Source organism: Mustela nivalis, assembly GCF_964662115.1.
Source record: "Mustela nivalis genome assembly, chromosome: 14".
NCBI classification, from domain to species: Eukaryota; Metazoa; Chordata; class Mammalia; order Carnivora; family Mustelidae; genus Mustela; species Mustela nivalis.
In genome coordinates this window covers 39,934,551-39,955,922 of record NC_139033.1, presented here as the reverse complement: position 1 = coordinate 39,955,922, position 21,372 = coordinate 39,934,551, and the positions used below count along the sequence as shown (strand labels likewise).

At 39.9% G+C, this 21,372-nt stretch overlaps 1 long non-coding RNA gene across 1 annotated transcript in view; it reads right to left on the bottom strand.

Annotated features, from left to right (window-relative positions):
* LOC309848076 overlaps window positions 1-21,372 on the bottom strand; it is an 81,964-nt gene that overhangs the window by 45,398 nt on the left and 15,194 nt on the right. The gene's annotated exons all lie outside the window — the stretch shown is intronic.

Here is a 21,372-nt window from a genome sequence, read left to right as displayed (position 1 = left end):
CTCATTGCAATTACATTATTGATAATAGTAAGGATGGTGATGGAAAAGAAAATGCATTTACTTAATTCTTTCCTCATTTTGACTTTCCTTTGCCCAAAAAAAATAAAACAGAGACCAGAAAAGTGTGATTTGGGAAGTCTTTCACAGACAAGTGTAAGCTGTCTCTCTGAGGACAGTAAACTTTAAGTGAAGAACTGAATCAATCAACATAAAGTGACTATGAAGTCCAATAAACAAGGCAATAAATAATGATCATCTAATGAATGCAGATCAAAGACTCAGCCCAAGGACATTCCTTCTTATCAGTTCTCACCTTTCCAAGAAGTACAAGTATAAAGAAACCTCCATATGAGTTTATGTTACAATTTTTTACTAACTGCGACGTAAAATTGTTCTGGTGGGAATGTGGATAGAAAAAAATTAATCATCCAGGTATCTTTTGAGAGAATCTGATTATGTGGGTGTCATTCCACAGGTTTTTAAGATGTCATCCTCCAGATGCTCTCCTTTAAGGATCTTATATATACCATAGTATCACCAGCTACAAAATTAGAGAAGGCAAGAAACACTTCTCTTTGACATTTTCAAAATACTAAAATACATAGGCAGATAATGTTTAGTAAAAATGATTAGAAACTACTGAAAATAAATTTCTAGATGTGACATTCACATAAGATGTGTGAAAAAAAAACCATCAGAATTCACTTAATTCCCCTTCAACACAATTTAGAAATGCTTTATTGTGTGATACGCAATGCACGATTCCAGGTAATAAAGAGGTAGATATATCTGGCATGTTCCCTGTCTTCAAGGATCTTCCAAATTAACTTGCTTTTTTTCCTTCTGCATGAACTAAGTGGTCTTTAATTTTCAAAGTAGAAGGAAACTTTGATCAATAGTTGGTATATCAAGGTCTGGGTTAGTTGTATGATCAGTTCTCACGTTCAAGAATGAGAAAATGATGACCGCTCAAACCACATATTCTTAGTAATTGTGCACCTGTGTGTGGAGTTGTCTAGAGCAACCATTTGATACTTATAGAAATCAAGATAGGATAATATACTTAGGAAAGATCATGATTTGGTTTAATCTCTAATCTTGGTTGAATCTTTTTTTTTTTTAAGATTTTATTTATTTACTTGAGAGAGAGACAGTGAGAGAGAGCATGAATGAGGAGAAGGTCAGAGAGAGAAGCAGACTCCCCATGGAGCTGGGAGTCCGATGCGGGACTCGATCCCAGGACTCCAGGATCATGACCTGAGCCGAAGGCAGTCGTCCAACCAACTGAGCCACCCAGGCGTCCCGATCTTGGTTGAATCTTAAGAGTATTTTGAAATTATTCTAGAGGTGATAATGCAAAGAAAGAATGATGTAATTTTATTCATTAGAAGACTCAGAAAAGCTATGAATTTTCTGAGTTAGGGATTAAAAATAGCATACAGAAATAACAACTATGGCAGAATATTACTTTGGGGTTTTTTCCTAAAGAATCATTTTGAACAAGATACATAACAAACTTGGCATAGAAGATCAGGGATAACCTTTAAAAATCTGAAATTATAGGGTTAACTATTAAAAACTATTATTGTCTTTAATGAATTAAAGACATATTTTTAAAGATTGGTTATAATTGACCCTCTATAGTTATAGTTTTTAAGACTTTTGAATCCTACAGATTCACAGAATTATATATCTTGATATCTTATGAAAAGATAACTGAAAAATAGTATAGTTCAGGGGATTTAAAAACCACCTGCACAAGAGTACCCAAAGGGTATTGATTGGTAGATTAATTTCAAACTAAAGGGTGGCTGTTAATTTTATGCTAAGAGAATCTGTCCGTGCTTCTGTTCCGTCCAAATATTAAGAGTGACTTGAATGGAGACATGGATGATAGGCTTATCAAATTCATAGATGAAACAGAGCTGAGGCAGATAGCAACTCTGCTGGTTGATCAAGTAGAGTCAGTTAGTCTCAATGGAGTAGAATGATGAATTGGATTTACATGAAAATAAATAGGATAAATGTGAAAGTCTGGCACATGGGTTTATGAAAATTCATGAGTATAGAAGAGAGATGGTGTGACAAAACTATAGTATGCTCTCTCACAGATTGTAATTCCAATATGAAGTCAGATAGACAGCTGTGGGTAAGAACTAACATTTATTGAGTGCCTTAAGCTCTTAACCATGAACATCGAAGAGACAGGGCCATTATTATTATTCCCATTTAAGAGGCACACAGACATAAAGTAATTTCCCCTATGTCTTACCAACTACAAGAAGTAGTTCTGAGATTTGAACCTATAGAAAACTTGCCATAAAAACCTTGCTTTTTTTTCAAACCATCATCATGTATACAGTTTAATAAAGATACTCCAATAACTAATATACTCTTATGGTGGCCAACAAAAGTAAGAGGTAGTCATAAACCATTTCCAGTTAGGCACTCGTCAGATCACTGATGGAAAGCTAAGGAAGAGTAGTGCATACACCCAATATGCTTCAGAAGGAGAAGAAAAAACAACTAGAATCTATCCAGACAATGAAATACTACTCAGCATTAATAGGGAACAAGCTATTGACACATAACACAACATAGATGAATCTCAAATAACATCATGTTGAGTAAAAGAAACCTAATGAAAAAGAATGCATGCTGTTTGATTCCTCTAATCTTCAGTTCAAGAGAAGGTCTCTGGTGATATAAATCAGAAAATCAGTTGCTCCAGGAGGGCTGTCTGAAAAAGAGCCTAAGGGAAATTTCTGGGATGATGAAAATGTTTTACATGTTGATTAGGAGAGTAGTTACAGAGGTGATCACACTATTGTCAAAAACTCAACAAAATGTTCACTGAAGATCTGTACATTTGATAGCATAGAAGGTATACCTGAATTCAAAGAAAAAATAATGTATACAAGCTGGCAAGTGAGGAGAAGAAAATAGTAAAAGATCAGGAAATTATGGCCCATGTGAAACATATGACCCAGGACGTATTATCTGCAAATGTTTATTTTATTAGCGAGAAGTCCAGGAAAAGGGAGATAGAATGAAACATGATATTCATATTAACAATGATAGAATTCCTGGGACACCTGGGTGGCTCACTCGGTTGAACGTCTGACTCATGATCTCAGGGTCCTGGGATTGAGCCCCGAGTCAGCCTCTGCACTGGGCATAGAGTCTGCTTAAGGATTTTCTCTCTCCCTCTCCCTCTGCCCCTTTGCCCACTCACATTTTCTCTCTTTCTAAAATAAATACATATTTTTTTAAAATGAATCTATTCCATAACAGAAATAGTCCTAAGTAACTTTTAGGGAATACAATTAGGACTAACAAGTAGACATTTCACCTTAATAGAAGAAAAGATTTTCTATGACTGGAGAAGCCCCAAAGTGGCATTATCTGCCTGTGAAGTGATAGATTCCCCACTGCACAAGGTGCCAGGCAAAGCTAGAAAGTCCTGTCAGAATGTCTGTGCAGGGTGGTCAGTACTTAAGGCAGCCCTCTCCAGCATTCAGGTCCTATGCGTCTGTCTTCTAAAGTCCCCTCTGACCTACATGGATGAAATTCATATCCTATACATCATCCAAACTCTTGACCTCACTCTCAACCTACTCCCAACCCCCAGGACATACAAGCACTCATGTCTACCAATGTCTGGGCCAGTGATGAACAGAAACAACATCTACCCAGCTTCCCCACTCCTACCCTACCACATGCTCTAATCTCAGATCTTCAGAACAGCGCTAAAATACCTTCACACTTTTAGACTTGGGGGTACTCCATAACTTTGCTGTACCAACACCATATTCTTTATTCATCTGTTTAATGACATTTATTATTAAGAGCTTACTGTATATCTAGCATGTTCTGGATACCAGGAGCAAAAAAGACAGCCATCCCCAACTTGGTGGAGTTTGTGTTACTAGCAGACATCAAGCTGGCAGTGTTTAACTCTGATAGACACACAGCAGATGGTGAATAAATATCCATTGACCTAGCCTGATATGAGAAAGTCTTGTAGTATAATTATAGAGCAACCTCAGGGAAACACAGAGGTTACTCAGGGTTTGAACACAGCATTTTGCTCTTTAGCCCAACAAAAATCCCTGTTAGAGACACCTGGGTGGCACAGCTGGCTAAGCGTCCAACTCTTGGTTTCTGCTCAGGACTCAGGTCATGATCTCGGGATCTTGAGATTGAGCCCGGAGACATTCTCTGTACTTAACACGGAGTCTGCTTGAGATTCTCTCTCTCCCTTTCCCTCTGTGCCTCTCTACACTCTCTCTCTCTCTCACACACACACACACTCTCTGTCTCTCTCAAATAAATAAATAAATCTTTTTAAAAAAAAATCTCTGCTAAATATCAGATAGTTGAGGAAGTGCTCATTTTTGAGCACTGGGGCTTCTGAGTTTATAAAATTAGGCTAATGTTACGCACCAGAAGGACTCAAGAGCCTGAGTGGAACCTAAAGAAACTGGCGTCAATAAAGTGAGAGGAGTGACATTACTGAACTCTATCCAATAAATCACAGTCTGTTAGCTGATATTCATTTATAATTTCAGGCACAGGGATAAAATTATCCACAATGGATACGTTTAAATTGGGTGAAAAGCCCAAGGAGCAAATTCTGAAAGCAACAAATCCTTCTAGAATAAAAAACAGCAAGCAATCTCAGCAGCAAAAGCTTTCAGGGACTCGCTTCTAACCCTACTTAGTGAGCCAAGATAAAACGTTTCAAGTGTGCACCAATTTAATAAGTTAAGTTGATCACACCCACAGTAGGCCTGTTCAAACACTAGCCCTAAACTTCACAGACTAATTCTCAAAGGAAAATGAGGTATTTTTTACACATGTACCAGAGATGTGGAGTTCCAAGGGGAATTGTACGTAAACTATGTAGGTGCGGGCATGGCAGTCACCACTGGACGGGTAGCTCTCTGTTGATCCTTTCCTTCCTCGTGTAATAATAAATCTTTGCAAACCTGTTTCCTTACATCTGTACACATTCTTTTATACAACCTCCAGTTAACTGCCTACCACATGGAGTTCCGTTCAATTTTCAACAGAAGAAAGAAGACATTTGCTCAAAGGCATAAAATCATTAGGGGGGGTGGGGGAGGGACGAGTATTTGTGTGTAATTGCACTCATGCAAATCAATGAACTCACACATTCAGGCAAGGGAGAAGAGGAGGAGGAAAAAGAAAATCGTAGAAAATTCTGACTCTAAGAGTGAGCCTAGGAAGTAGGTAGATGCATTAACAAACAGAAGCCCTATCCAGAGAGGACCCATAGCCACAGGCAGGAGGGGCAAGTGGGGGGCAGGGCACGCCAGCAGAGAATGGCTGGGGAACATAACGCGAAATCCTACTTAATGTCCGAGAAGCTTCAAATTGGGGCCGTGCCTTGCCACCTCGCTGAGTGTTTAAACTACACTAGCAGTGAAAATAAATTACTAGCAAAATGACAAAACTGTTTCCTAAAAGTAAGAATAAGAAATAACTTTATTCCCCTTTGGGGACTTTTCCCAAGTTACCCTGTATTATCTAAGTCACCCCCTATTATACCAAATTAATCCAAGAAAGTGAAATTGCCAGAGGGAGCTGTCGTCGGGCCCAGAGGCTCCCCCCTGGGCAGATGATAATCTGATAAAATGGCAGGATCAGTGACTGACCAGTTCCAGGATCAACATTGGAGTTTTGAATGAGGAAATTTGTAAAAAGAAACTAGGGAATAAATAGTAGATTTTTTTTTAAGATTTTTTATTTATTTGTTTGACAGAGAGAGAGAGCACAAGTAGGCAGAGCAGCAGGCAGAGGGAGAGGGAGAAGCAGGCTCTCTGTCCAGCCTGGAGCCCAACATGGGGCTCCATCCCAGGACCCTGGGATCATGACCTGAGCCGAAGGCAGCTGCCTAACGACTGAGTCTGCTTGAGATTCTCTCTCTCCCTTTCCCAGGAGCCCCATTATATACATATTTATATGGAAAATGAATAGGTCTGATGGGAAATAAAAAGATAGCTTAGTACCTATAAATAAACACTTGAGAGGGAAGAAATAGTGAAATGGGGCAAAAAAAAGGGGGGGGTCAACCGATTAGAACTTTTAACTGAGGAAATTTTCTAGAGAAGAGAAAAAAAATCACTTGCTTTCCTATTTAACAATGACTTTTCAAATTCTGAGAAAGAGAAGAGTTTAATATAATCTGATGCCTTTCTGAACGTTACATGTCAGGTAGTGTGCTGGGAGCCATGAGGACGCATCAAGAGGTTTCTTACGTAAAATATGCCGTCGAGGATTTTACAATGTGGTGAGGGGAGTTAGGCACACAGACAGATCCCACCTTACAAGCAGGACGCCCATTCTAAAAGGTCAGTTGTGAACTAGCTCTTTGAAAGATGGAGTAATTCCTGTGAGAAAGAGAGAGAGAGATGTAGAAATACTGCACTACCTAATTTCTGAATTTTCTGACTAGAAGATTCAGATTAAAGGGAAAGTGACTAAAAGGTAAATTATAAATTTATATTTTGAGTCAATTAGAAATCCAAACTGACATTTTCCACTGCTTAACCAACAATCCTAACCCTATGCTAAGTCCCTGGAAACTTTCTATAATAATGGATTCTAGATGGATTTGTTTTCAACTCTGTGGTCATATATTGGTTTGGTGTATTTCAAGAGCATTGAATACAGCTCCAAAATGATGGATTATAAAATGTTAACTTAAAAGAGATTTTATTCTAAAATACAGTTTTGTATTTCAGGTTTTATTTGTGAAATTTTGCGCTTTTTGTTTTGAAAACAGGAAGTATAAAATTCCCCCTCAAACTTCCAAAGCACAATTAACAGTGAACAGAGGTATTTACCTCTAAAAATTCTTTAGCCAATAGTGACAAAGGGAGTGAGATTGCTGGGCAGCTGGCTTCCCAGCTGAGTATAAACAAATAAAAAGTCTGCCGGCACTTCCCAAGCTGTGGCCAGAAAGAAAAAGCCTGCAAGAATGTGGATTAAGAAAGATGAGAACTGGGGCGCCTGGGTGGCTTAGTCAGTTACCTTCAGCTCAGATCATGATCCTGGAGTCCTGGGATCAAGCCCTGCCTTGGGCTCCCTGCTCAATGGGGATTATCTGGTTTTCTCTCAGCCCCCCACCAACCCCCTGCCCACCTCCCTGCCCCCATGCTCACTCTCTCTCTCAAAAAACTAACTAAATAAATTCTGGAAAGAGAGAAAGAGAGAGACGGAGGTAGGGAAAGAAAGATGAGAACCTACATCAGTGGGGCTATTCCCCATTAGAGAGATTTTGGAAATTTCTTATTCCAAGTTTATCTACCTCCTGCCACCCAGTTTCTGCTGTGGAAGAATGCTGTAGAATAAGAATGTTGACATTAAAGCTACAATTGAGTATAATCTCTTCCTTATGGGATTAACATCTGATATATGTGCATTTTAAGCATAAATACTTAAAACTGATTTTCCTGGGGAGCCTGGGTGACTCAGTTTGTTAAGCTTTGGACTCTTGGTTTCAGCTCACGTCATGATCTCAGGGTCAGGAGATCAAGCCCCATGTTGGGTTCAACAGAATCGGCTCTATGCAGAGTCAGCCTGAGGGATTCTCACTCTCCGTCCACGCCTCCCCCCATCATGCTCTCTCTCTCCCCCTGTCTCACTCAAGCAAATAAATAAAATCTTTTTTTAAAAATTGATATTCCTGGGGCACCTGGGTGGCTCAGTGTATTAAAACCTCTGCCTTTGGCTCAGGTCATCATCCCAGGGTCCTGGAATTGAGCCCCGCATCAGGCTCTCTGTTCAGCAGGGAACCTGCCTCCTCCTCTCTCTCTCTCTGTCTGCCTCTCTGCCTACTTGTGATCCCTGTCTGTCAAATACATAAATAAAATCTTTTAAAAAATAATAATAAAAATTAATATTCCTGTTCTGTTAAAAAAAAAAAAAAGGTAGTAAACAATATTGGAATTGATTAGAGTTGTTTAGCTACAAATCTTGTGGTAAGTCCTTAGAGAAGTCTAATGGGTGCGCAATTCTTCCATTACACAATAGCCCCCAGCCAAGAGGAAAAGAGCTTGAAAGCCAGCCAGCAATCTGCTGGCCAATGTGTTATCCTGTCCAAGAGCAAAATGTCCTTTCTCTGCCACCCTCCCCAGGCTAGAAACCCCAAGAAGACTCCAAGCCACTGCACCCATTGGGCTGTTTCCCTCTCCTTCAGATGGTGCCTTTCCCGAATTCATCTTTTCCTAGTTCATAAAAAAGCATTGCCTGATAAACCCCATTGTCTAAACAATAATCTGGATCCAAAGTGAGTACTATTTTATTTCACTGGCAAGGATCATCATAAAATAACAGAAAAGTAACACTCTCTCCTTAATCGTGTTTGTGGTGTGTAGAACTTTGTGAAACATTGTTTAACTAGAGGAAATATACCATGTATACACAGTGGCAAAGCATTCAGAGGAAATTCGAAAGTCTTATATCCTTGGTTATATTCCGTGAGAATAAATAGTGAGGAAGTAAAACACAGCAATTAAAGACTCTATCTAGAGCCATATGCCCTGAGTTTGCAGTCCAGCTCAGACCTTTCCTAGATGCATAATTTGGGGCGAGTTTATTAAATTCTAGGTGCTTCAGTTTAACCAATTGGAAATAGAATTAATAATAGTATGTACCACAAATTTTCAGAGAGATCAAATAAATCCATGTAAAGAGCTGAGAACTCACTTATTCTGGAAGCTTTTTTGAAGACTCAATAAAACTTTCTACTTAGATAATCATGTCATCTGCAAATAAGGAATTCTTTTTTCCAAAATGAATCTCTTTCATTTCTTTTTCTTGTATTATTGCACTGGACAGAACCCCCAGAAAAATAATTTAAAAAGTGATGAGAGTAGCCATCCTTGCCTTGTTTCTGATGTTGTTTCAGGAGAAGAGAGGGAGCATTAGGTTTTTGACCATTAAATAGAACAATAGCTATAGATTTTTTATAGCTGTGCATGAATTTTTTTAATTTCAACATTGTAGTCTCCATCCCTGGAAGTTTTATTTTTGTCTTTTTTGTACCTTCCATCTCTCTACTTAAGATAGTCCATCTTTCTTCTGGTCTCTTGAATATTTGGAACACTATCATAATAAGCTTTAATGACTACTAACTCTACCATATCATTTCTGAGTTAGTTTCATTTGACTGATCTTACTTTTTATGGGTTGTATCTTCCTGCTTTTTTGCATGCCTGAGACTTTTTGATTGGATGCCAGACATAGTAAATTTTATCTTAGTTGATATACGGTATTTTTCTAGTTCTTTATATATTCTAGAAATTTGCTTTCAAACATAATTAAGTTACTTGGGAAGACTTTGAGGCTGCTGAATTCTTCTTAAGCCTCATTTGTGAGAACCAGATCTGCATTTAGTCTGAGTTATTTTTTCCCAATACTGAGGCAAGACCCTTGGAGTTCTATCCAATGCCCCCATGAAATATCACATTTGCCAGGCCAGCTCTTGGGAACAAGCACATTCCTCATTCAGTATGAATCTGGCACTATTCTCTCTAACACTTTATGGAGGTTCCTACCCCTGCTGCTGTATATTTTGTCACAAGCATGTGCTGAGTCAGAGTCCACTGAATACCCAGAGGAGACGCTCCCAACATCCCAGGACTTCTCCCTTTGTGCACCTCTCTACTATCCTTTATTCTGCTCCGTAAATTTAGGCACATTGGATTCCCTATACTCAGGGAGATAACTCTGGGAGATAGGTTTTACTAATGGGCAGCTTCCCCATTCCTGCCCTGAGTCCTGGCAACTTTCCTAAGGCCATCACCTGCTGCATAATGCTCCCCACTATTCCATCTTGACCCAGAGCAGGACCACAACAATATCTGCAATAGCAAAACACTGGAAGCAACCTACATACCTTCATTTGGAAATTGGTTAGGTAATTTGTGGTAATAAAACATATATGTCTGCTTTGTCACCTTGGCTTATTTCAAACATAACTTTGTGTCAATGTTCTATAGGGAAAGACCACTAGAACACATCTATAGTTGAACAACTTAGGGTTATTTCTTGTCGAAACATGGAAGACAACATCCCATGGGGAGCCATGGGGCATCTTAGAGGCTATCAGAAATGTCATGTAGGGTTGGGGCTCATGTTAAGTGATTTTATAGAGAATCCCAAGAAGCTGACTCAGTTCCAAACTGTATGCTGTCAGAAAGTGGAGGTAATACTATGTTTGAGTGGTTTAATAAATGCTACCTAGAAGAAAGGAAGAATAGAGAGAGGCTAAAGCTGTAATTAATAAAGAAGCAGCCATCACTCATATTATCCAGGATGGGGCAAGTTTGATCATCTTTGTGGCTTGGACAGTGCTATGTTTTGTCCATATTCTCATGTGGTTTCATTTTTGTCTTGATTCATCCCACTCACAGGGTGATCTTGTCTGATCGTAATGTTCCATGAAATTATGTTAACAAGAGAACATCAAGGCCAGTTCTCACATGTCATGGTCTGTTTTTCTTTTTCTCACTAGTAATAAAACAACAGACTGATGGTTCTCACTAGTGGGAAGACTAATATATATAATTAGAGGATTAATGGATTCCCCGTCACTTACAGAACTGCAGGCAGCCCCATGCACAGGGGCTAAGCCCAGGACAGCAGTTCGCCAACAAAACCTACCAAAATTTCTTGGAAGAAGAAAGTAATGGGACCTCAGAATCGACTCCCATGTGAAAGAGTATCCCTGAGAAGAGAGTCTATTGCTGGAGACAAGGGCTTAAAGAGCATTTTGCAAAGGAGGATTGGATGAACCTAAGGAGGGAGAACAAATCAGAGTTGGAAAAAGCATGTATGAATGGCATTTTCTAATGACGATCAAAGTATCACAATACGTTCCCTGTGTGGCTCAAAGGGAAACCTACCCTAGTGATGGTTCAGCCTCTCATGCCATAATATTCTTACAAGAGTGCCTGATCCTGGGGCTCCTGGGTGGCTCAGTGGGTAAGGCCTCTGCCTTCAGCTCAGGTCATGGTCCCAGGGTCCTGGGATCGAGTCCCACATCAGGCTCTCTGCTCAACAGGGAGCCTGTTTCCCTGCTTCTCTGCCTGCCTCTCTGCCTACTTGTGATCTCTCTCTGTCAAATAAATAAAGAGAATATTTTTTAAAAAGAGTGTTTGATCCTTGGATAAAGAAATATATCTATGTACCTTACAGTCCAGACTACACACCAGAGCATTGGTGTAGTGATGCCCAAAACAGGACAAGATGGTCAAGAAAGACAGGGGGCTGTTCTACTCCATTTTGTCCTGGGATTCAACAAAGTTGGAGGAAGGGATAGGAAAAAAATATTAAATCCTCAGGGAGAATTCCTAGAGCCTCTCATTGGTGGGCAATGGAATAGAAAGCAAAAATCAGTAAAACCAAATTTCTTAATTGCCTCCAGAGGTAAAGAAAGACAACTTTTAGGAGAAAAAAAGCAACACTAATGTTTTAAATAGAGTGATGCATTCCTATGGGCCTTATGTGTCTATTAACCCTAGTTCAGGCCACCACCATCACAAAGCCGGGTTAATACAATGTGCCCCAACTGCTCTCTTTGCTTTCACCCTTGTCTCCTAAGGGTTATTCTCCAGAAGGTAACGAGATCCTCTTAACAGATCAATCAGGCCATGTCTCACATGCACATCCTTGAGAAAGGGAAAAAAAAAAAATTCCCAACCAGTGCCTCTCTCAGCTTCTAGAGGAAAGAGCTGCAGTCCCCCCACAGCCACCCGGGCCTAGCCATCTGGCTCTGGCTCTTTCCCTGGCTTCCTATCTCAATTCAAATACAATTGCAGAGTACAGGTTGTTGGGGACTGGGATTGGGAAATCATTCTAGGGTCCTGACCAACATGTAATGTCATAGTGTAGAATGGAATTGTCAGTAAACTAGAGGGTAATAAAGAGAAGTATGGACAAATAGCTCTTGTGTTTCTCTGTGTGTGCATGCATGTGTACACATTATAGGCATACCTGAAAGGTGTCGCAAGCTCCAGTCCAGACCATCACAAAAAAGCAAGTATCATAATAAAGAAAGTCAAAGTAATTTTTGTTTCCCTGTGCATGTAAAAGTTACATGTGCTCTATACTGTAACCTATTAAGTGTGCAATAGCATTATTTCCAAAAAAGAATGTACATACCTTAATTGAAAAACACTTTATTACTAAAAAATGCTAACCACCATCTGAGCTTTCAGTAAGTCTTAACTGATCACAGGTCACCCAAATAAATATTGTTACCCAAAAAGTCTGAAATTGTGCAAGAATCACCAAAGCACGACAGAGACGTGCACTGAGCAACTGCTATTGGCAAATGGTGCTGGGAGCCTCGCTCAGTGCACGGTCTCTGAGAAGCTTCAGTTTGTGAAAACCGTAGTATCTGCGGGGCACAAGAACACGAAGGACAATAAAGTGAGGCGAGCTTGCTGTTTCCTAGGGCTATCATCACAAAATACTACAAACCGGTGGCTTAAAGCAATAAAATATATTGTTTCACAGTTCCTGGGGCCAGAAGTTTAAAAAAAAAAAAAATCAAAGCGTCATTGTGGCCTTGGTACTGGCGAAGCCTATAGGGAAATCCTTCCTTGCCTCTTCCCGCTTCCGGTGGTTGCTGAAAGCCACCAGCATTCACAGGCTTGTGGCTAGAACACTGCAGTCTCTGCCTCCTTCATCATGTGATGCTCTCCCCGTGCCTGTCTGTGTCTTTGGGTCTATTCTCTTCTTCTAAGAACACTTATTACTTTGATTAAGGGCCTGCCCTACTCCAATATGATTTCCTCTGGACCAATGACATCTGCAACAACCCTATTCCCAAACCAGTTCACATTCAGGGGTACTGGGAGTTAGAACATCAGCATGTATTTTTCAACCCACAGCTGTGTGTGTTGTATGTGGAGTCTTAAAGTAAAATGTACATTGTATTGTGTGTCACAGTCCAAGCCGTTTGGAAACTCAGCCTCGGCTCACGCTACCTCAGCAACTCTGGCCCTCCCACTCTCCCCACAACAAAACAAGTGTGAGCCCCATGCAGCGTCTTTGCAGGGCTGCTCTCCTATCCCAGGGAGCTCTCTCCATGCAGCCATGTGGCCAACTGCTTTCATTTCCCCAGGAGTCTACTTGACCAGTCAGCTCCTAAGGGGAAACTTTCTTCTCTGCCTTCTTTCTTTCTTTTTTTAAGATTTTACTCTTGGGAGGAAACAAGATGTTGGAAGAGTAGCAGACTGAAATATCTTAGGTCCCAGAAGTTCAGCTACACGGTTATCCAACCATTCCTAACATCTACAAACTCAGTAAGAGATAGAAGAGAAGAAGAGCAGCAATTACAGGAACAGAAAATCAACCACTTTGTGGAAGGTACGGAAAGCAGAGAAGTGAATCCGAAGTGACGGGAAAATGGACCGTGGAGGGGAGGGACCAGCTCCCGGCAAGCAGTGGAGCAGCGGAGCACAAAATCAGAACTTTTAAGAAGTCTGCTCCACTGAGGGACATCACTCCAGAGGCTAAGCGGGGCTGGAGCCCTCATGGGAACCGTGTGGTCTCAGGACCCATGGGGTCACAGAAACACCAGGGCTGTCTTAGTGTGACAGAGCAACCAAGTATTGCAGCAGGGAAGCCAGCTACAGAGAAGGAGCCAAGGAGTGACCTCTCAGCTGGGGGTTACCATAAACCGTGATCCAAGGCACAGTTGGGTAGCTGCTCTTTGATAAGGGACCCCACAAGTGGTAGATCCGGATAGACCCCTTTCTTCCTCCTCTGGAGGAGTGGCACGGGAGCGTGTTGCAGGAATCTGTGGGGTTTGGCAACTCCAAATGGGGCCGTGTGCCAGTAATAGAAACACTCAGCCACAGGCCGGGTGAGCTCAGAGCGTGGCTGGAGACCAGGGAGATGGGAGGGATTGACTGCTTTTCTCTGAGAGGGCACTGAGGAGTGGGGCCCTGAGCTCTCAGCTCTGATAGGGCTGGAGACTGGGAGGCCGCCATTTTCATTCCCATCCTCCATTGCTCTACAGAAAGGGTTCAGGGAACAAAAGCTCCTGAGAGCAAGCCCAAGCAGATTACTTAGCCTGGCCCCTGGCAAGGACAGTGCAGTTCTGCCTCGGGCAACGACACTTGAGGATCACTACAACAGGCCCCTCCCCCAGAAGATCAGCAAGAACATCCAGCCAAGCTTCCTTCCGACCAAAGCCTCCCCGGATCTGGGAAGCCAGCATCGCGTCCCCAGCACCCGGAGGGACTCAGGTGTGTGGGTTGAATTGTGTCCCTCAAAAAGAGAGAGCACAAGGAGGGGAAGCCGCTAGACCCTGGGATCATGACCTGAGCCGAAGGCAGACACTTAACGACTGAGCCACCCAGTTGCCTCTTTTCTAGATGCTTCTGAAAAATCTACCAGCATATCAAACCTCAAAAACATACTCATCTTACCCCTAAAACCAGCCCCATTCCACCTGTCCCTTTTTTTTTTAGTTTCTTAAAAACCCAAAATTAAAATTGTAACATGTTAAAGCAGAATTTAAGGTCAAAAAAAAAAAAAAAAAAAAACATCCAGCCAAGGCCAAGTTCACTGATCAACAAGAACTATGGAACTCCAGAGCTAGGGGAGAGCAACACATAGAATTCATGGCTTTTTTCCCATGATCTTTAAGTCTTGCAAAGTTAATTATTTTTCATTTTTTTCTTATTCTATTTTTTTAACATTTCCTCTTTTCTCTTTTAACCTTTTTTAACTATTTCATCTTAACAATACCTAAAAAAATCTTTTTAAATTTTCATTGTCATAGTCATATTTTATCCCTTCATTGTATTTAATAGTTTTGTATACATATAATTTTTTTTCTTTAAAATTGTGGGATACAATTTCTTCTAATAGATCAAAATATACCCTAAATCTAGCACATGGCTTTGTTCTAGTCTCCAGCCTGATCCTATTCTCTTCTCTTTTCTTTTTCTTTTTTTTTCTTTTTCCAACGAACTTATTTTATCAATTCCTTTTTTAGAATCTTTTTTAAATTTTTATCCTTACAGTCATATTCCATCCCTTCATCATCTTTACCCTTATTTTTGTATACATATATAAGGTTTTCTTTCTTTGAAATTTTGGGAGGTAGTTTCTTCTAAGAGATCAGAATACACCCCAAATCAACTGGGTGTCTCTGTTCTATTCATCAGTCATATATATATATATATGACTGGGTCTCTTCTGATTTGGTTAGCATGGTGTATATTTTTCTGGGGTCTTTGCCACCCTTTTAGTATTTTATTCTCTCATTCACATATTCTTATCTGGATTAAGTGACAAGGCAGAAAAACTCACCGCAAAAAAAAAAAAAAAAAAAAAAAAAGAACAAGAACAAGAGACAGTATCAACAGCTAGGGATCTAGTCAATATGGACATTGGTAATATGTCAAAACTGGAGTTCAGAATGATTATCAAGGTGCTAGCTGGGCTCAAAAAAGGCACAGAAGATATTAGAGATGCCCTTTCTGGAGAAATCAAATCCCTTTCTGGAGAAATAAAAGAACTAAAATCTAACCAATTTGAAATTTTAAAAAAGGTATTAATAAGGTGCAATCATAAATGGAAGCTCTTGCTGCTAGGATAAATGAGGCAGAAGAAAGAATAACTGATATAGAAGACAAAATTATGGAGTTTAAAGAAGCTGAACAAAAGAAAGACAAACAACTCACTGGACCATGAGGGGAGAATTCAAGAGATAAGTGATACCATAAGACAAAACAATATTAGAATAATTGGGATCCCAGAAGAAGAAGAAAGAATGAGAGTGGCAGAAGGTATATCAGGAAAAATTATAGTAGAGAATTTCCCTAATATGGAAAAAGGAACAAGCATCAAAATCCAAGAGGCACAGAGAACCACCCCTCAAGTGCTCACTTTGGCAGCACATATACTAAAAAAAAAAGAGAGAAACTCCCTCAAAAATCAATAAAAATAGGTTCACACCCCATCATCTAATAGTAAAACTTAAAGTCTTAGTGACAAAGAGAAAATCCTGAAAGCAGTCTGGGACAAGAAGTCTGTAACATACAATGGTAAAAATATTAGATTGGCAGCAAACTTATCCACAGAGACCTGGCAGGCCAGAAAGAACTGGTATATGATATATTCAGAGCACTAAACGAGAAAAATATGCAGCAAGAATACTATATCCAACTAGGCTATTGTTGAAAATAGAAGGAGAGATAAAGAACTTCCAGAACAAACAAAAATTAAAAGAATTTGCCAACAAAACACCAGCCCTACAGGAAATATTGAAAGGAGTCCTCTAAACAAAGAGAGAGCCTAAAAAAAAAAAAAAAAAAAAAAAAAAATAGACCAGAAAGGAACAGAGACAATATGCAGTAACAACTACCTTACAGTCAATACAATGGCACTCAATTCAGATCTTTCAACAGTTACACTGAATGTAAATGGGTTAAATGGCCCAATCAAAAGACACAGGGTATCAGAATGGATAAAAAAACAAGCCCATCTATATGCTATCTATAAGAAATTCATTTTAGACCCAAAGATACCTCCAGATTTAAAGTGAAAGGTAGAAAACAATTTACCACGCTAATGGACATCAAAAGAAAGCTGGGGTGGCATCCTTATATCAAATAAATTAGATTTTAAGCCAAAGACTATAATAAGAGTTGAGGAAGGACACTATATCATACTTAAAGGGCCTGTCCAACAAGAAGATCTAACAGTTTTAAATATCTATGCCCTAATATGGGAGCAGCCAACTATATAAACCAATTAATGACAAAATTAAAAAAATATATATCAACAATAATACAATAATAGTAGGGGATTTTAACACCCCTCTCACTGAAATGGACAGATCATCCAAGCAAAAGATCAACAAGGAAATAAAGGCTTTAAATGACACACTGGACCAGAGGGACATCACAGATATATTCAGAACATTCCATCCCAAAGCAACAGAATACACATTCTTCTCTAGTGCTCATGGAACATTCTTTTTTTTTTTTTTTTAAAGATTTTATTTATTTGACAGAGAGAAATCACAAGTAGTCAGAGAGGCAGGCAGAGAGAGAGAGAGGGAAGCAGACTCCCTGCTGAGCAGAGATCCCGATGCGGGACTCGATCCCAGGACCCTGAGATCATGACCTGAGCCAAAGGCAGCGGCTTAACCCACTGAGCCACCCAGGTGCCCCTGCTCATGGAACATTCTTTAGAATAGATCACATCCTAGGTCACAAATCGGGTCTCAAATGGTACTAAAGTATTGGGATCATTCCCTGCATATTTTCAGACCACAACGCTCTGAAGCTAGAACCCAATCACAACAGGAAAGCTGGAAAGAACCCAAATACACAGGGGCTAAAGAGCATCCTACAAAGAATGAATGAGTCAACCAGTAAATTAAAGAAGAATTGAAAAAATTCATGAAAACAAATGAAAGTGAAAACCCAACTGTTCAAAAATCCATGGGACGCAGCAACAGCGATCCTGAGAGGAAAGTATATAGCAACACAAGCCTTTCTCAAGAAACAAGAAAGGTCCCAAGTACACAATCTAACCCTACACCTAAAGGAGCTGAGAACAACAAAGAAAGCCTAAACCCAGCAAGAGAAGAGAAATCATAACAGAGCAGAAATCAATGAAATAGAAACCAAAAGAAGAATAGAACAGATCAATGAAACTAGGAGCTGGTTCTTTGAAAGAATTAATAAGATTGATCCCACCCCTGGCCAGGCTTATCGAAAGAAAAGAGAAAGGACCCAAATAAATAAAATCATGAATGATAGAGGAGAGGTCATAACCAACGCCAAAGAAATACACACAATTATAAGAACATATTATAAGCAACTACACACAAGCAAATTTGACAGTATGGAAGAAATGGATGCATTGCTAGAGAAATACAAACTACCAAAACTGAACCAGGAAGAAATAGAAAACCTGAGCAGACCCATAACCAGTAAGGAGATTGAAGCAGTCATCAAAAATCTCCCAAAAACAAGAACCCAGGGCCAGATGCCTTCCCAGGGGAATTCTATGAAACATTTAAAGAAGAATTAATACACTCCCCTGAAACTGTTCCAAAAAATAGAAATGGAAGAAAAACTGCCAAACTCATTTTATGAGGCCAGCATTATCTTGATCCCAAAACCAGACAAAAACCCTACCAAAAAGGAGAATTACAGACCAATATCCTTGAGAATATAGATGCAAAAATTCTCACCAAAATGCTAGCCAATAGGATCCAATAGTACATTAAAAGGATTATTCACCAGGTTCAAGTGGGATTTATTCCTGGGCTGCAAGTTTGTTTCAACATCTGCAAATCATTTAATGCGATACAATACATTAATAAAGAAAGAACAAGAATCATATGATACTCTCAATAAATGCTGAAAAAGCATTTGACAAAGTACAGCATCTTTTCATGATCAAACTCTTCAAAGTGTAGGGATAGAAGATACATACCTCAATATCATAAAAGCCATCTATGAAAAATCCACAGCAAATATCATTCTCAATGGGGAAAAACTGAGAGCTTTCCCCCTAAGGTCAGGAACACAGCAAGGCTGTCCACTGTCACCACTGCTATTCAACATAGTACTGGCTTCAGCAACCAGACAACAAAAAAATAAAAGTCATCTGAATTGGCAAAGAAGTCAAACTCTCACTCTTTGCAGATGATATGATACTTTATGTGAAAACCCCAAAATTCTCCACTCCCAAACTGCTAGAACTCATACAGGAATTCAATATAGTGTCAGGATAAAAAAATCAATGCACAGAAATGTGTAGAAGACATGAACAGACGTTTCTGCAGAGAAGACAACCAGATAGCCAACAGACACATGAAAAAGTGCTTAACATCACTCGGCATCAGGGAAATACAAATCAAAACCACAATGAGATACCACCTCACACCAGTCAGAATGGCTAAAATTAACAAGTCAGGAAATGACAGATGCTGGCGAGGATGTGGAGAAAGGGGAACCATCTTGCATTACTGGTGGGAATGCAAGCTGGTGCAGCCACTCTGGAAAACAGTATTCAGGTTCCTCAAAAAGTTGAAAATAGAGCTACCTGGTGATCCAGCAATCACACTACTGGGTATCTACCCCAGAGATACAAATGTAGTGATCCAAAGGGGCACATTACCCAAATGCTTATAGCAGCGATGTCCACAATAGCCAAACTATGGAAAGAACCTAGATGGCCACCAACAGATGAATAGATAAAGAAGTTATGGTATATATACACAATTGAATATGCAGCCATCAAAAGAAATGAAATCTTGTCATTTGCAACGGCATGGATGAAACTAGAGGGTATTATGCTGAGCAAAATAAGTCAATCAGAGACAATTATCATATGATCTCCCTGATATGAGGAATTTGAGAGGCAATGTGGGGGTTAAGGAGATAGGGAAGGAAAAAATGAAACAAGATGGGATTGGGAGGGAGACAAACCATAAGAGACTCTTAATATCACAAAACAAACTGAGGGTTGCTGGGAGTTGGGGGGGTTAGGGATAAGGTGGCTAGGTTATGGACATTGGGGAGGATATGTGCTAAGGTGAGTGCTGTGAAATGTGTAAGCCTAATGATTCACAGACCTGTACCCCTGGGGCAAATATTACATTATATGTTAATAATATTTTTTTTAAATAAGATTTCATTCTTAAGTAATCTCTACATGCCACACAGGGCTTGAACTTACAAGATCAAGAGAGATCTCCAAGATTGAGAGTCACATGCTCTATTGACTGAGGCAGCCAGGAACAACACCCCCACCCCCCCGCAACACACACACCCTTATTTAGACAGCACCTTCTGTCATTTTCAATCCTTCAATACTGCTCTATTTTCCTTCAAAACACAGGGCACTCCCTAACTTGGTTTGATAGACACTATTTACTTACTTCTCCTCTGCTAAGATGTAAGCATCCTGTATGCAGGAACTGTGTCTGTATCCCCAGCCTCTGGAACAGCAGGCATTCAAATACATGTTGTTCAGTGTGTGAATCTAATTCTACCATGAAAATAAGTGAACGCCAACCAGAGGAGAGCAAGCAAAGGCTATTTACTTGGAGCTCCGCATAGCAACAGAGCCAGGCACCACGACAGGCGTCCGCAGACTCACAGGCGGACAGAGGAGCCGGAAAGCTTTATAGGAGAATAAGGGAAGCCTGCAGGTGTGCCTTATTTGAGACTGTTAACATGGGGAAGCTGTGGGCAGGCCAACTAAAAAGTGGGGAATCCTAGGTGATTGTTTCGGGGTGCATATTGGCTTTCTCTGGTTAGTCCCAAGTTGGAAGTCGGAACAGAAATTAAGAAAGTGGTCTGTGATGAAACAAGTCCTGGCTATTTGGGGATGATTTTGCTGAAGTTATTGTCTGCTTCCTCGATCCATTGCTGAAGGTATTGCTCTGAGCTCCTACAGGTGTGACGTATACGTAGCACGCAGGCTTCCTGGGCTGACCACTGTAGATAATGGCTTCCTGCACTGCTGGCCATGAATTGTAGGTTAAAGTTTTATTTTTACATATGGTCTGGCCATTGTCCATTTGTAAACCTGCTCTCTCATTTGAAAGAAAAATAGGATTTAAATGCATAATGAAGGAATTGAATGGCTATCGCTGGGGGTAGGAGATGAATAGAGACACACTTTTATTTTAGATAATATATGCATGCACTGTCTATATTTTACAATGAGTTTGTAGTGCTTTTAATGTAGAAAATTAAATCAAAGAATATAATCAAGTAAAGTCAATGGCATGTCACACTGCCTCCTCTGATGTCTGCAAATCCATCTGTAGAACCATTTGCTTAGTCCTGAGCCTGCTGTCATTTTTCTTTGTTTTTCTATTTTTTATTATTATTTTTATGGAAACAAGTTGAACATTATGAAATTGTGCTAAATCCTTCCTTGGAAATTTCAGTTTATTTATTGCAAGTGAATTTCTGGTGATCCATTTTTCAACTGAACCTTTAAAACTGAAATTAAAAAAGTAAACTTTCATTCAACACGTATCCAATAAATGTGAATTGAGTGATTAACATTCTTCAGACCTGTGCCTCTATAAAAAATGAGGGAAATGTCAACATCACAAGAATGGCCGGAGTTCAAATTCAAACGGGTTGACTGGAATGTTCTGCTTTCCTAGAGACATAGCGCCATCTTGTGGAACTTCTGGATATTTTCGAGGATGAGAAGGCTCTGTTGCATTTTCACAACCATATAACTCCAGAAACCAAAACACTCCATTCCCCAAGCAGTCTGAGTGTGGGAGGCTTTGATGTACTCATTTATTCTGGTTATTAGCAAGGAAAATAA